The following is a 14,123-nucleotide window of genomic DNA, read 5'->3' on the forward strand; positions in this document are numbered from 1 at the left end:
GATTTTACAGCATTCCACTGGGTTGGGAAAAATGCAAAAAGACGTTCAGAGCAAAGCTGTTTCGGGTAAACGACTCGTTTAACCTTTATAATGCACTGAAAACGACTCGTTTTGCCTTTAAAAATTATAAGGGCAAAACGTCTCGATTGCCACAAAAACGATCCATTACACTGTTCTAGCATGTTTTGAACGCTCCGGTAACTAATTTGATAGGTTATCAGTACGGGGATCCTGAGGACGACTGCCACAATAGGCCTTGATTTGCTGTTACAATACAAAAACTGTAGTACCCGAATGTTAGTACGGGGATCCTGAAGACGACTGCCACAATAGACTTTGATTTGCTGTTACAATACAAAAACTGTGGTACCCCATGTCGAAAATTATCCATGTGAGACTTTACAAAATTCGTCACTAAAACTTTATGTAATCTATTCTTATATTTAAACCTTATTGCAACTTGGAAAATAGAACAGCGCGCGATAAATAACGGCACGTAAAGTTCTCTTATGTCAAGGAAAGGTCGGTTGAGACTGCCCTGCACGAGGTTGTGCATAAAATAAAAGAATCCTTCAATGCCACGATGTACACACCGGCGTTATACATTGACATCGAGGGGGCTTTTAACAATGTGCGGACCGACACACTGATCCAATCCTTAGACCTTTAACGGGTGGACCGGTTCCTTAAAGGCTGGATAAACCATATGCTAAGGAACAGGTGAAAAAATTGTGGGTCAAATCGCATAAATATACGAGAGAAAATAACACAAAGCACGCCACAAGGGGGCATTTTATCGCCACTCCTATGGGTGACCACCCTAGCGCAGAGGTTAGCATGTCCGCCTATGACGCTGAACGCCCGGGTTCGAATCCTGGCAAGACCATCAGAAAACATTTTCAGCGGTGGCTTTCCCTTCCTCATGCTGACAATATTTGTGAGATAATATGTAACTTCTTTCCGAAGAGGTGTCGCACTGCGGCACGCCCTTCGGTCTCGGCTATAAAAAGGAGGCCCTTTGTCATTGAGCTTAAATTGAATCGGACTGCACTCATTGATAGGTGAGAAGTTTGCCCCTGTTCCTCAGTGGAATGTTCATGGGCAAAATTTGCCAAAAAAAATTGCAATGGGTGACCACCATAAATAACCTATTATGAATGCTGACTGAGGAGGGATTTGAACCCGTCCGCTACGCAGACTATGTTATAATATTTCGTAGGGGATCCGAATCAGGTATGCAGAAGGGCCGAAAGGATCTTCCAGATGACCTAGACCTAGGGGTATCAATGTTAACCCAGAGAAAACTGGAATCTGCCTGTGCATGAGAAACGAAGGTAGACCAATTTGATGAACCACGTTTCCTCAATAGAACTATTTCGATATCTGATTAGGTTAAATACCCTGGATCTTGGACAGGAAACTGTGACACTTCAATCACTTCCAGGAGCATACCGAGAAGTCTCACAGAAGTTGAGCACTATGTAGACGGGCCGTAGGCTCGAAATGGACCAATAATTACATACGCCTCATTAGTTTGGTAGACTGCTATTGGGAAAAAGTGTAACATAAGGACCATACAACAGGTTTAGAAAAACGACCGACAGACTATCAGCGCAAGGGTTGCCTTGCACGTTTTTAGGGATTTAAGCTTTATGATCTCGAATTCAGTATTACTTACGCTCTTCGTTATTGAACATAGAATGTTAAAAAGAGAATGACCTTTAATTTGATTTATGACACGGGCAAATAGCTTTAGCCATTTCAGAGATATGGGTCGCCGAAGTCCCCAAAGTCGCCAAATAGCCAAAAAATTGAGATTTTCAAAAATTGAGATTTAAAAAGAGAATGACCTTTAATTTGATTTATGACACGGGCAATAGCTTTAGCCATTTCAGAGATATGGGTCGCCGAAGTCCCCAAAGTCGCCAAATAGCCAAAAAATCGAGATTTTCAAAACTTTGAGGCCCCTGCACGCGGTAACATCTTTGCAATTGTGCTTAGATTTTGGAAATCTTAAAATCTAACAATATGAAACAAAACAAGGGCGCCTGCCGCCAAAAAAAAATCAACGTCGATTTTTTCCCTTTGAGATAAAACCACCCTAATGTCCATATTGCCATGGTGTCCAATATCCGCACCCTCTTCTCAACCTAGCCCAACCTAAGCAGCGCGGAATTCCTGATTTAGAATTTATTTTTCGAGGTTACTTTTAGTATTTAGAGTAATTACTGGTATAGGTATATGTCTATAGAGGCATGGGGCGGATTAAAATCCGCACTCTCTTTTCCATCCCAACTTAAGTTCTCCTAGAAAGAGTCCTATATATACCTCACGTATAAAAAAATTTTTAACATTATTGTCTGTTTGTGGAAACTAAGCTAACTTTAGGAGTAGCACTAGGCGCTTAAAATTTTGCACAAATACTTTCTATTAGTGTAGGCCGGTTGGGATTGTAATTGAGCCATATCGGTCCATACTCCATTGCTCCCATATAAACGCAACTCCCGATTATACTTTTTTCGCCTCTACAGAGCGCAATTCTTATCCAATTTGGCTGAAATTTTGTACAATGACGTTTTCTATGACTTTCAACAGATGTGCTAAGTATGGTCTGAACCGGTCCAAAACCTGATATAGCTCCCATATAAACCGATTTCCCGATTATATATCTTGACCCTCTAGAGGGCGTAATTCTTATCCGATTTGGCTGAAATTTTGCACAGTGACTTTCTCCATAACCTTAAGCATGCGTGTCGTATATGGTCTGAATCGGTTCAAAACCTGATATAGCTCCCATATAAATCTCCCGATTTCACTTTTTAAGCCCCTATAGGGCGCAATTCTTGTCCGATTTGGCTGAAATACACAATGGCATCTGCTTTGGTCTCCACCATCTAAGCCAAGTATGGCTTGAATCGGTTCTTATCCATTACGCTTTGCCTGCCTATAAATGAAACTTAAACCAGTAAGGAACGGCAAAAGTCGGGCGGTGCCGACTGTAAAATACCCTACACCTACCCTATACGTACAATGTGGGACCTTTATACAATTCTGAACCATTTTTGATGGACCTCGGCGAGCAAATATGTTCAAACTATAAAAACTGAGGTTGACAAATGACAACATTATAGCAATTACCCAAAATCTGACGACGAACCGTCAATAAAATGGTCATTTGTTGACCGATTCTCTTGAAATTTGGTAGGAAGGATTTCCTTATGATCCTCAATTTTACTGATGAATTTTATAGAAATCGGTTCAGATTTAGATATAGCTCCCATATATATGTTCGTCCGATTTGCAGTAATACAGCAATAAAATGGTCATTAGTTAACCGAATCTCTCGAAATTTTGCAGGAAGGATTTTTTCATGACTATTACTGGTGAATTTCATAGAAATCTGTTTAGATTTAGGTATAGCTCACAGAAATATATATCGCCTGATTTTCACTCCTAGACCCACTGCAAGCGCATTTATTGACCAATCCTCCCAAAATTTTGTACAACGCTTTCCTCGACGAATTCCACAATATCCATAAAGTTTGATCGAAATCGGTTCAGATTTAGATATAGCTCCCGTCATTTGTCAACCGTAGTTATTATATTTTGTACATATTTGCTTTGCTCGAATTTTGATACAGTAATTTTAATAACCTATCTGAATACATCAGCCAAGGTCTATCAAAATTGGTTCAGAATTAGATATAGTCCTACTTTTGTATTTAAAGGGTAGGTGTAGGGTATTATAAAGTCGGCATCGCCCGACTTTTGCCTCTCCTTATTGGTTTTATTTAATATTTACCCTTTAGCTTCGAGTCCATAATTTTAGTTTTTAAATGATTTTTAATATTTTTCATATATCTTCGCACATACTTCACTATGTCATGGCTCAGGTCTGCGTGCTTAAAACAAGTGAATTTATTATCTATTGAATGGCAAATATTCAATATTGGCTTACATCATCATAGTCATCATCAAGCCAAACACTCACAGGATCAGTTGTTTTTGTTTTTATCGCAAAGTCCATTGAATATTCAGGACAAAGATAACAATTTTTTTCCACTAATTGGTCACGTAACCCAATTATATGTAAACATTTATTCACAACAACATCACAGAAGAAGAAAACAAAAAAAAAGAACAGTAAAACAGATTAAAATCATTTATTTATTTTTTATAACAAAAACAACACAGCAAAAAAATAGAATGAAACAAAAACTCGCAACAGGATTAAACACTCCTTGTTGGGCGATAAAAGCATGCGGAGACGAGACGTTTGACCTCTTTGCCCCCATTGAACAATTTCCACACTAGGCCATCCTTTGAACCTTTTACAAAAGCTTTTAGTAAAGGTTTCTCTAGCAGCAGCAACAGCAACAGCAATAATAAAACCAACAACAACTACACAATTGCCAACCAAAAACACTTAATGGATTATAGGACGAAACCTGTGAACCAGCGAACGAACACTACATCAATCAGGAAAAGTTTTTTTTTTTTGTTTTATTGTCAATGGTTCTTTTTGTTGTTGATATTGTCCTATTTGAAATTAAATTAAAAAGTTTTTAAGCTGTTGTTGTGTTTTCCTTTTTTTTTGTGTATCTATTGACGCCTTTTTGGCCCATAAACACTGCAGTAAAACAAAGGAAAGTGATTTTAAAAAATTCTTTTTTTGCCTGACCAACTCAAAAATGGATATCGAAATGGGGAAAAAGTAAACCATTTTTTTATTGAGACCATTGGACGTACAGATTTTATACATCAAAAAATCCTTTTATACTTTTGGTGGTATCTGAAGTGAAGCATAGATATCATCGGTCGTATATCAAAAGTTAAGGATATGACCATGAAATATTCGCTGCAGAAAAAATTTTATTCCCAAAACTCAAAGTGTTGAGTTTGTATACCCTACACCACTAGTGTGGTATAGGGTATTATAATTTAAATCATTTATTGAAAACTTCCAGATGGAAGAGAGCTACATACATTGATAAGTATGTCGATCGACCCAGAATCAGTTTCTGGTTCGATCCGTCCGTATGTCTATCCGTTTATCTGCCTATCTGTCCATTCTTATTTGTAAACAAATTACAGATCGCAGTTTTCATCCGATCGTCTTCAAATTTGGCACAGGCATCTATTTGGACTAGAGACGAAGCCTACTGAAATTAGGCGAAATTTTGCACTGGGGATTTCCCTATGACTCTTGACATTACTGGTGAATTTCGAAATTGGTTTAGATTAAGATATGCAAATTGCAAATTTTTGCAAATTTTGTCCATTCCAACATTCCACTAAGGAACAGGGGCAAACTTCTCAAATATCATTGAGTGCATTCCGATTCAAGTTAAGGGGACTCCTTTTTACAGTCAAGACCGAACGGCGTGCCGCAGTGCCACATCTCTTTGGAGAGAAGTTTACATGGCATAGTACCTCACAACTGTTGCCAGCATTAGGAGGCAAAAACCACTGCTGTATATTTTTTTCTTGTGGTCTCGCTAGGATTCGAACCCATGCGTTAAGCTTCATAGATAGACATGTTTGCCTCTGCGCTACGGTGGCCTCCTAAGATATAGCTGCCATATTAATGTATCTCCCGATTTACACTTGTAGAGTCTATTGATAAATACCAATATTCTCAAAATTTTGCAAAATGCTTCCTTTTCAGCTCCCAGAATATCTCGGGATTTTGGCCGGAATCGTTTTAGATTTGGATATAGCTCTCATTTGGACTAATATTGCAATAACGTGGTCACTTGTTAACCGATTCTCTGGAAATTTGACTGAAATGACTTCCTTATACTTCCCGGTTTCGAATCATAAAAATCAGTTCAATTTTAGATTTATCTCTCATTAATTTCTATCACAAACTTTTAACTTTAAGATCCTTGTCAGCGTATTTCTTTACAGACTTTCTCAAAATTTTGCACAGTGTCTTCTTTATGAATTTAAGCTTGAATGCCCAATGTTGTATAGAGTATCAAAAGGTCGGCTTTGCCCGACTTTAGTCCATTCTTACTTGTTTTCATTGTTTGTTTCGTAAAGATTCAAAAACGACTGAACAGATTTTCCTGAAATTAGCATAACATAGAGTTTAGTGCCAAGGGTACTTCAATCCGCTGTACCAATTGTAACGAAATTTTGTTTGCAATCTTACCACAATCGAAAAACCACAAATTTTTAAAAATTTTGCTCAAGGGGGAACGCCCCACACAAAGCGGGCATGTTTACCAATAGCGACAATATGGGTATCACGTGAAAAGTATTCGGGAGAAGAGTAGGAATCTGATGTAAAAATATGGCATCAACATGCTGGGGTTCCTTATCTACTCTTCGGCGCTCCTAAGCGTTTAACATTTTTTTTCTTACTTTGATTTGTATTTGTTTTGGGGTCATTTTTCGTAATGAAAAACCACTCCGAATTTGGGTTCAATTTCTTTTTTAATTTGGGGCGTATTTGTTTGGGGCCAACGGTCATAGCACTGTATCAGTCGCTTGTAAAGGATGACTTTTTAAGAGCTATAGGTAAGTTTTTCAAAAAGCACATAAAATTCGGAAAAATTGAGGGAAAAAATGTTTGATATCATCTCACGATAGCGCTCATCATACACAATTACGTTACAATTCGCATCGCATTGAAGAAGCTCTTGCATGCTTCTGGCTGATCTTCACTCCAAAATCGACAATTCTGCATATTTACGTAGCCTTATTTGGGATTGAACTTTTTGGAGAGATTCTTCACTATTCTACTTAAAGAACATGTTTCTGAGCGTCCTCCTAGTCGGAAAGTCGGAAAGGGATACCATGGGTGGCAAGCCTTTGAATGTATAGGACTGTCGAAAAGGGCTTGCAAACGTAAAAATGTGGGCTTGTAGTCGTCAAAAGTGTTAAACTTTCTCTATTTGAGTATTTTCCAGAAATTTATGAAGTATCTAGTCTATGGTTAGGCGGTATGGAATAGGGCCCCAATACAATAAAGCTCCAAACTGGAAACGAAATAAAAATCCAAATGGAGCTTTATTTCATAATCAAATTAGACCCCGAAAGTAAACAATGAAATAAGGCCGCAAGGAAATGAAAAAACTCCCAACACTATAATGGAATAAAACCCCAAAGAAATAAGGTCCCAATTCTAAATTGAAATAATGCCCCAAAATATTTCCGAAAAATATTTCGAAAAGTGCTGTTTTTTCCGTTAAATGTTTGTAAAATGAAATGAACTCCCAAAAATCAGTTTTTAAGCCATGTTTCATTTTTAAATTTGGAGTCTTATTTCATATGAAATTAAGTCCCAGTTTTTAAAATGAAATAAAGCCCCAAAAACGATATAAAATCCCAATTATCGTTGGTTTGTATAAAAGTTATGAGCCTTATTTCATTTTCTGTTTGTGCTTTATTGCATTGAGGCCTCGGAACTTTATTGTAGGCGAAAGAAGGATGATCTACTCCTGTGTTCTATTTTGGTCTGAATATAGAATTGGGGAGATTGCATACGAGCTGATACATACGCCTCTTCAGCAAGACCCCTCTGGCCATAAATAGATCTGCTTGGAAACCCATCTGCTTAGCAGGGTAACTGCTATGCTGAATAGGGTGGGACAATTTATAGTGGTTATCACCGATTATTTTGATAATTATGATTTGGAATTTAGCCCCATGGTGTGAAATTGGACCATAAAGGAAGATTTGGCAGCCCCAAAGAAGTTTTCTAAACACCATGGTGACTAACTTTAGGGGCCTGCTAACAGGCGCCCGCACAACCTAGGGCAAGGTGGAGGTCATAACAGAACACTATGTGCAAAATTTCAGCCAAATTGGACAAAATTTGCAGCTCCCAGGGGCTCAAAAAGTCAAATCGGGAGATCGGTTTACATGGGAGCCATATCAGGTTATAGACCAATTTGGACCGTACTTGGTACAGTTGTTAGAAGTTATAACAGAATACTATGTGCAAATCTTTAGCTAAATAGGACAAAAATTGCGGCTTTTAAGGTCTCAAGAAGTCAAATCGGGAGATCGGTTTATATGGGCCATATCTAAATCTAAACCGATATAGTCCATTTGCAATACCCAACGATCTACATCGATATTAAGTATCTGTGCAAAATTTCATGGGGCTAGCTTTACGCGTTCGACCTCTATCGTGATTTCGACAGTCGGACGGACATGGCTAGATCGACTCAGAACGTCGCGACGATCAAGAATATATATACTTTATAGGATCTTAGGTCAATATATCGGGGGTTAAAAAATATGGTACATTTAGGAATATTTGTTGTTTTTCTGATAACATTTGTATGTTGGTGCACTTTTGTCAACCAATGTATTGGGTTGCCCAAAAAGTAATTGCGGATTTTTCATATAGTCGGCGTTGACAAATTTTTTCACAGCTTGTGACTCTGTACTTGCATTCTTTCTTCTGTCAGTTATCAGCTGTTACTTTTAGCTTGCTTTAGAAAAAAAGTGTAAAAAAAGTATATTTGATTAAAGTTCATTCTAAGTTTTATTAAAAATGCATTTACTTTCTTTTAAAAAATCCGCAATTACTTTTTGGGCAACCCAATAGTCAAAATCGACAACAAAAATCTAATTTGCCCATTAGCATTCCATTAAGGAACAGCGGGGTACCTTAAGTTTAATCATATCAATGAGTGCTGTCCGATTCAGGTTTAAGTTCAATGAGGCCCCCATAGCTCAGTGGTTGGCTTGTCCGTCTCTGATGCTGAACGCCTGGGTTCAAATCCCGGCGTGAACATCCGAAAAATTGTTAGCGGTAGTTTACCTTCTTTGTGCTGCTGACACTGCCAGTTATTTACTTCTACTATTTTACTTGGCTATGACAAACATTTGTCCCACTATTCGAACTTAGAATAGCGTTCCAAGCATTTCGATCTTCTGCACTTCATCTAAAATCTCTGACACCAAGTTTCAAGATGTCTTTCACCACTCGATCCTTCCAACGGGCTCTTTTGGTCGTCCCAATTTGCGGGTGCCACCGTGATTGCCTTCAAAAGATGTCTTCGCTAGAGCTTCTTTATTCATTCTGACAACATCACCTAGCCAACGCAACCTTTGTATTTTTATACGTTTAACTATACTAACGTAGCCATAGAGCTCGTGGTTGATATGACATTGATACTCTCCATTGATGCAAACTGATCCACGAAATTTACGAAAAATCTTTCTTTTTTTACCATAGGTAATCAGCATTGGAGGCCACCATGACACAAAGGTTAGCTTGTACGCTTGTGACCCCGAACGCCTGGGTTCAAATCCCGCTGTGAAATCAGAAAAATTTTCAACTGTGGTTATCCCCTTACTAATGCTGGCCACATTTGTGAGCAATCCTGTCATGTTAAAACTTCTCTACCAAGTGGTGTCGCTAAGCGGCACGCCATTTGAACTCGGCATAAAAAAGGAAACCCCTTATCATTAAGCTTAGGCTTTAATCAGACTGCACTCATTGATATGAGAGAAGTATCCCATGTTCCTTAATAAAATATTCATGGGAAATTTAGTATTTAGTAATCAGCATTGTAACCTTCTCTACTAAGTGGTGTCGCTTTGCGGCAATAAACAGAAGATCCCTTATTAATATCGACCATTCTTGTGTCTGAATATGTGCACATATTAAAGCGTTTTAGGAATTATCGTCAAAGGAAAAATTCACCTTAAAAGCAAATTTGCTACGGATTGTTCTTTGAAAACAAAGTTTTTAACAAAAAATTTTCCAAAAATTTTTTTAAAGATAAACATTTCTAGAAATTATCTTTAAAGATAAACGGCCGTATTCAGTTTCTTACAGATTTTTTTCTGAAGAGAATATAAACTTCTAAGAAGACAACATTTCTATGAAATTTTCTTTAAAAACCAAATTTAGTGCAAACATTTAGAGTCCTATATTTTTTTGCCATTCTTGGTTTAACTATTCTCATTCAATAATGATGCAACATTGAAATTGCATTAAACTGGATACTTCTTTACTTTCAACGAACAGCATCATTCATCTATGGCAACCAAAAAAAAAAAAAAAAAAAAAAAAACAGCGACGATTGCAATTTTCGGTCGCATTCTGTATTTCGCCAAATCGGGTTTTTTTATGGAAGACCCACAAAAAAATTTTAGAAATTGAAAGGCATTGAAGAGTCCATGGTGGTCATTCCCAGTTAAATTCACAAAATAAAGTTTTTGTTTTGTTTTGGCAAACTAGACCGAAATGTTTGAAATAAAAACAAAAAACACATGATGACAGTAATGGTTTACCAAGAAAATGCCATTAAAATCCAATTCGAAATTGTGGCAAGGCAAAGAAAAACTCTGCAAAGGATTGGACGTAAAACTTCAGAAAAAAATTTAAGAATTAAACGATGGTTTGGATTCAATCAACTCTAAAATTTGAGGAAAAAACTTAAACTAAGCTTAAGTTGGAAATTGAAAGTTTTAAAAATCCAAGATGCAACTCATCGGAATACGAGTCTTCTTTTTAGCCTAGTCATAATTTCTTTTATTATCTAAAAATATTTGCATTTTCACCAGATAAACAAAGAAAAACTTTCGTTTTCTGTTTGATTTTTTGATGTTTTCTTCTCCGGCCGAAGATTTTGAATTCCATTTGAAGTGTTTGATCATCATCGTCATGGTTCTTTCTTTCTTTTTCTCTCGGATGTCTGCTTTGATTTCTTCCGCCCAGTTTGCAGATACTATGGAGGAGGAACACCGAAATGAATGATGGCATAGCCGGTCGCTGCTTGTCTTATCTTCCTCCGAAAAAATTTATATTTCTTTTTGTTTTGAGTTCGAATGCTCTTTTATGGGCTTTTAAAAGCTTTTCTATATAATTGCTTGGCGGTTTTATAATTGTTGGTTTTGCTGTTGCAGTTGTTATTGTTGTTGTTGTTGTCTTATTGAACACCTCTAAACTCGTTATTCCCCATATTAAATATTTATGTTATTTGGGATTTTTTTTACTCTTTGAAAAAACACAACTCTCATCATCATAGTCATAATCACCGGAAGACTTCGTAAAAAGAAGAAACCCAAACCAAAGAAAACAAAACAAACCAAAATATTTTTTTATCCAAAGATGAGAAGGAAAAGAAAGCGAATACAGATCGTAACTGCAGTCTCACAGAGGGAAAGGGGGAAACCAAATGTGAACATATGTAATTTTATTTAGTACAGGAAGGAGAGGGAATATTCACAGCTGGTTTGTGATATACGAATATGATCCACTTTGACATATGAAATATGATTGCGTTTATATTAAGCTACAACTTTCTTGATCAGACTGCAAGTATGATGAGAGGAGATTTGAATATAGCCAAAATAATTCAGAAGAAGTAAAGGCATACTAAGTTCGGCCGGGCCGAATCTTATATACCCTCCACCATGGATCGCATTTGTCAATTTCTTTGAATGCCTTTTTCAGTCATAGAAAAACATCACCTCCAAAATATCAGGCAAATCGAGTAATAATTGCACCCTCCAGAGGCTCAAAAAATCAAACAGGGAGATCGCTTTTTATGGCAGCTATATCAGGTTATATACCGATTTAGACCAAACTTGGAACAATACTTGGAAGTCGTACAAAAACGACATTTACCATATTGGATAAGAATTGCGCCTTATAGGAGCCCAAGAAGTCTAATCGGGAGATCGGTTTATATGGCGGCTATATCAGGATATGGATTGATTTAGACCATAGTTGACAAAGTTGTTGGAATTAAAAAAAAACACTTTATGCAAAATTTCCACCTATCTCCTTTGGTGGAATTGCGCCCTCTCGAAGCTCAAGATGTCAAGATCCAAAAATCTTATGAATCTTATGAATTACAACATTGGTTCCAAGTTTTATCCCAATCGGTCAATATGGTAATGTAGGCCCCCTAAGTACCGATATCCCCACATGACTTCTTCAGACCAATATAATTCAAATACAAACTCAGTTAATAAGGTTAAATTTTTAGCGGGATCCATGGTGGTGGGTACCCAAGTTACACGCATCAAAATACAACGGCTGCGTTGGCTAGGTCATGTTGTCAGAATGGATGAAGAAGCTCCAACCAAGAAGTCTTTTGAAGCTAAACGAAAGATCAAGTTGTGGGAGACACCTCGAAACTTGGTGTCAGAGATTTTAAAATGAGCGCAGAATATCGAGGCGTTTGGAACGCTATTCTACGTTCGGCTAGAGGAACAAATATTCTGCCATAGCCAATTATAGTAAAGTAAAGTTCATTCAGTAATAAGTTTCAGAAGAGGTATCGTCGACGATAATATGCCCTTACCCATGCGTGGTAAAGTGCTTGCTTATTCCAAAATAAAATAAGTAAAAATAACTAACACCACCTGAGTTTTTAACTATTTCATCTATACTCATGAAAAGTATGTTTTATTTGTACTAAGTTAATTTTGTAACCCCTTTCGAAATTTTAATTAAACGTGAGTAAAGATCATGAACTAAAGTGTATTATGTAATGAACTCATATTTAGGATAAGCATTTTTCTGAGTGTTGTTAGTAACCTTTCCATACTATAAAACCAACGAATATCTTTAGTAACAATTATGATAAACCTATTTGGTTGCCCAAAAAGTAATTGCGGATTTTTCATACAGTCGGCGTTGACAAATTTTTTCACAGCTTGTGACTCCGTAATTGCATTCTTTCTACTGTCAGTTATCAGCTGTTACTTTTAGCTTGCTTTAGAAAAAAAGTGTAAAAAAAGTATATTTGATTAAAGTTCATTCTAAGTTTTATTAAAAATGCATTTACTTTCTTTTAAAAAATCCGCAATTTCTTTTTGGGCAACCCAATATTATTTTATTATTCATTACAATTCGGATCAACCAATTACTACCAAGTTCAGCGAAATAGCCATACTATAATTAAACTGCTTTAAGAAATAGGAAATTACGCTCAGAGAACACATTCTTGGAAATTACAAATGTATTAAATATTGTATTTTTCCCTTTTCTAAACTAAGCAATTAATTAAAATTTCAAGTTTATTACAAATCGTTGTGTTGTTTAAAAAATACAGCATCATGTAACAGCCATTAGTTTAAAGTCCAGCAAAGTTAGCGTTAACATTAATTATGCATTGTTTTAAAATTGTAAAAATACGTAATTTTTTCGTTGTTGTTTTAAGTATTGCATATTTAATCAAGTACATTTTAAATAATAATAATAACAAAAAAAAAAAAAACAAATTCCCCAACCAATTTTGTTTTGTTGTTATTGCTGACGAGGGAGGTGGTTTACTTTCTCATGGCATTGTATTGCATTGCCTTTCATTTGATTACACCTTTACTTCACTTAAGGAAGCAATTAATTAATACCCGTGGAAAAGGCGAAATTTCCATTAAAATCCCAGTGATACTGCCTATTCAGTTTCAATGACTTAACTGCCATGGCTGGGAAAGTCTTGGCCACCTTGTGGTTTGAAATGTGATGTCTTGACTGGGTTTTCAAAAACAAGAAAAACAAAACTGCCATAGGATGATTCAGAAAATTGCGTAATTTGTCAAAAAAAAAAAACATATTTGTATACATTTAAATCTGTGTGGGAAAGAGAATATTTAGCAAAACACACATCTCAATAAACAAAAAAAAAAAATTCAGATGAAAACAAATTTGCTACTAAACCAGTTTCAGTGTCACCGGAATTTATAGAATTTTTGAATTATAAAATCAATACAAAAACCAATAAGGAAGGGCAAAATTAGGGCGGTGCCGACTGTATAATACCCTACACCTACCCTATAAGTACAATGTGGGACCTATATCCAATTCCGAACCAATTTTGATGGACCGAGTAAATATGATGGCGAGCAAATATATTCAAACTGTAAAAACTACGGTTGACAAATGACAACATTATGGCAAATAACCAAAAATCTGACGAACTTATATAAGGGAACTATATCTAATTCTGAACCGATTCCGAGCAGACTTCTCAGATAATGTGGTAGTCGTCGAGGAAAGCGTTGTGCAAAATTTTGGCAAGATTGGTCAATAAATGCGCTTGCAGTGGCTCTTAAAGTGAAAATCGGGCGATATACATATATGACAGCTATATCTAAATTTGGGCCGATTTCTATGAAATTCACCAGTAACATTAAGAGTC

At 36.5% G+C, this 14,123-nt stretch overlaps 1 protein-coding gene across 3 annotated transcripts in view; it reads right to left on the bottom strand.

Moving 5' to 3' along the window:
* LOC106085674 (box A-binding factor) overlaps positions 1-14,123 on the bottom strand; it is a 393,172-nt gene that overhangs the window by 338,362 nt on the left and 40,687 nt on the right. The window lies entirely within an intron of this gene.

This window comes from Stomoxys calcitrans, chromosome 4, assembly GCF_963082655.1.
Source record: "Stomoxys calcitrans chromosome 4, idStoCalc2.1, whole genome shotgun sequence".
Classification (NCBI taxonomy): domain Eukaryota; kingdom Metazoa; phylum Arthropoda; class Insecta; order Diptera; family Muscidae; genus Stomoxys; species Stomoxys calcitrans.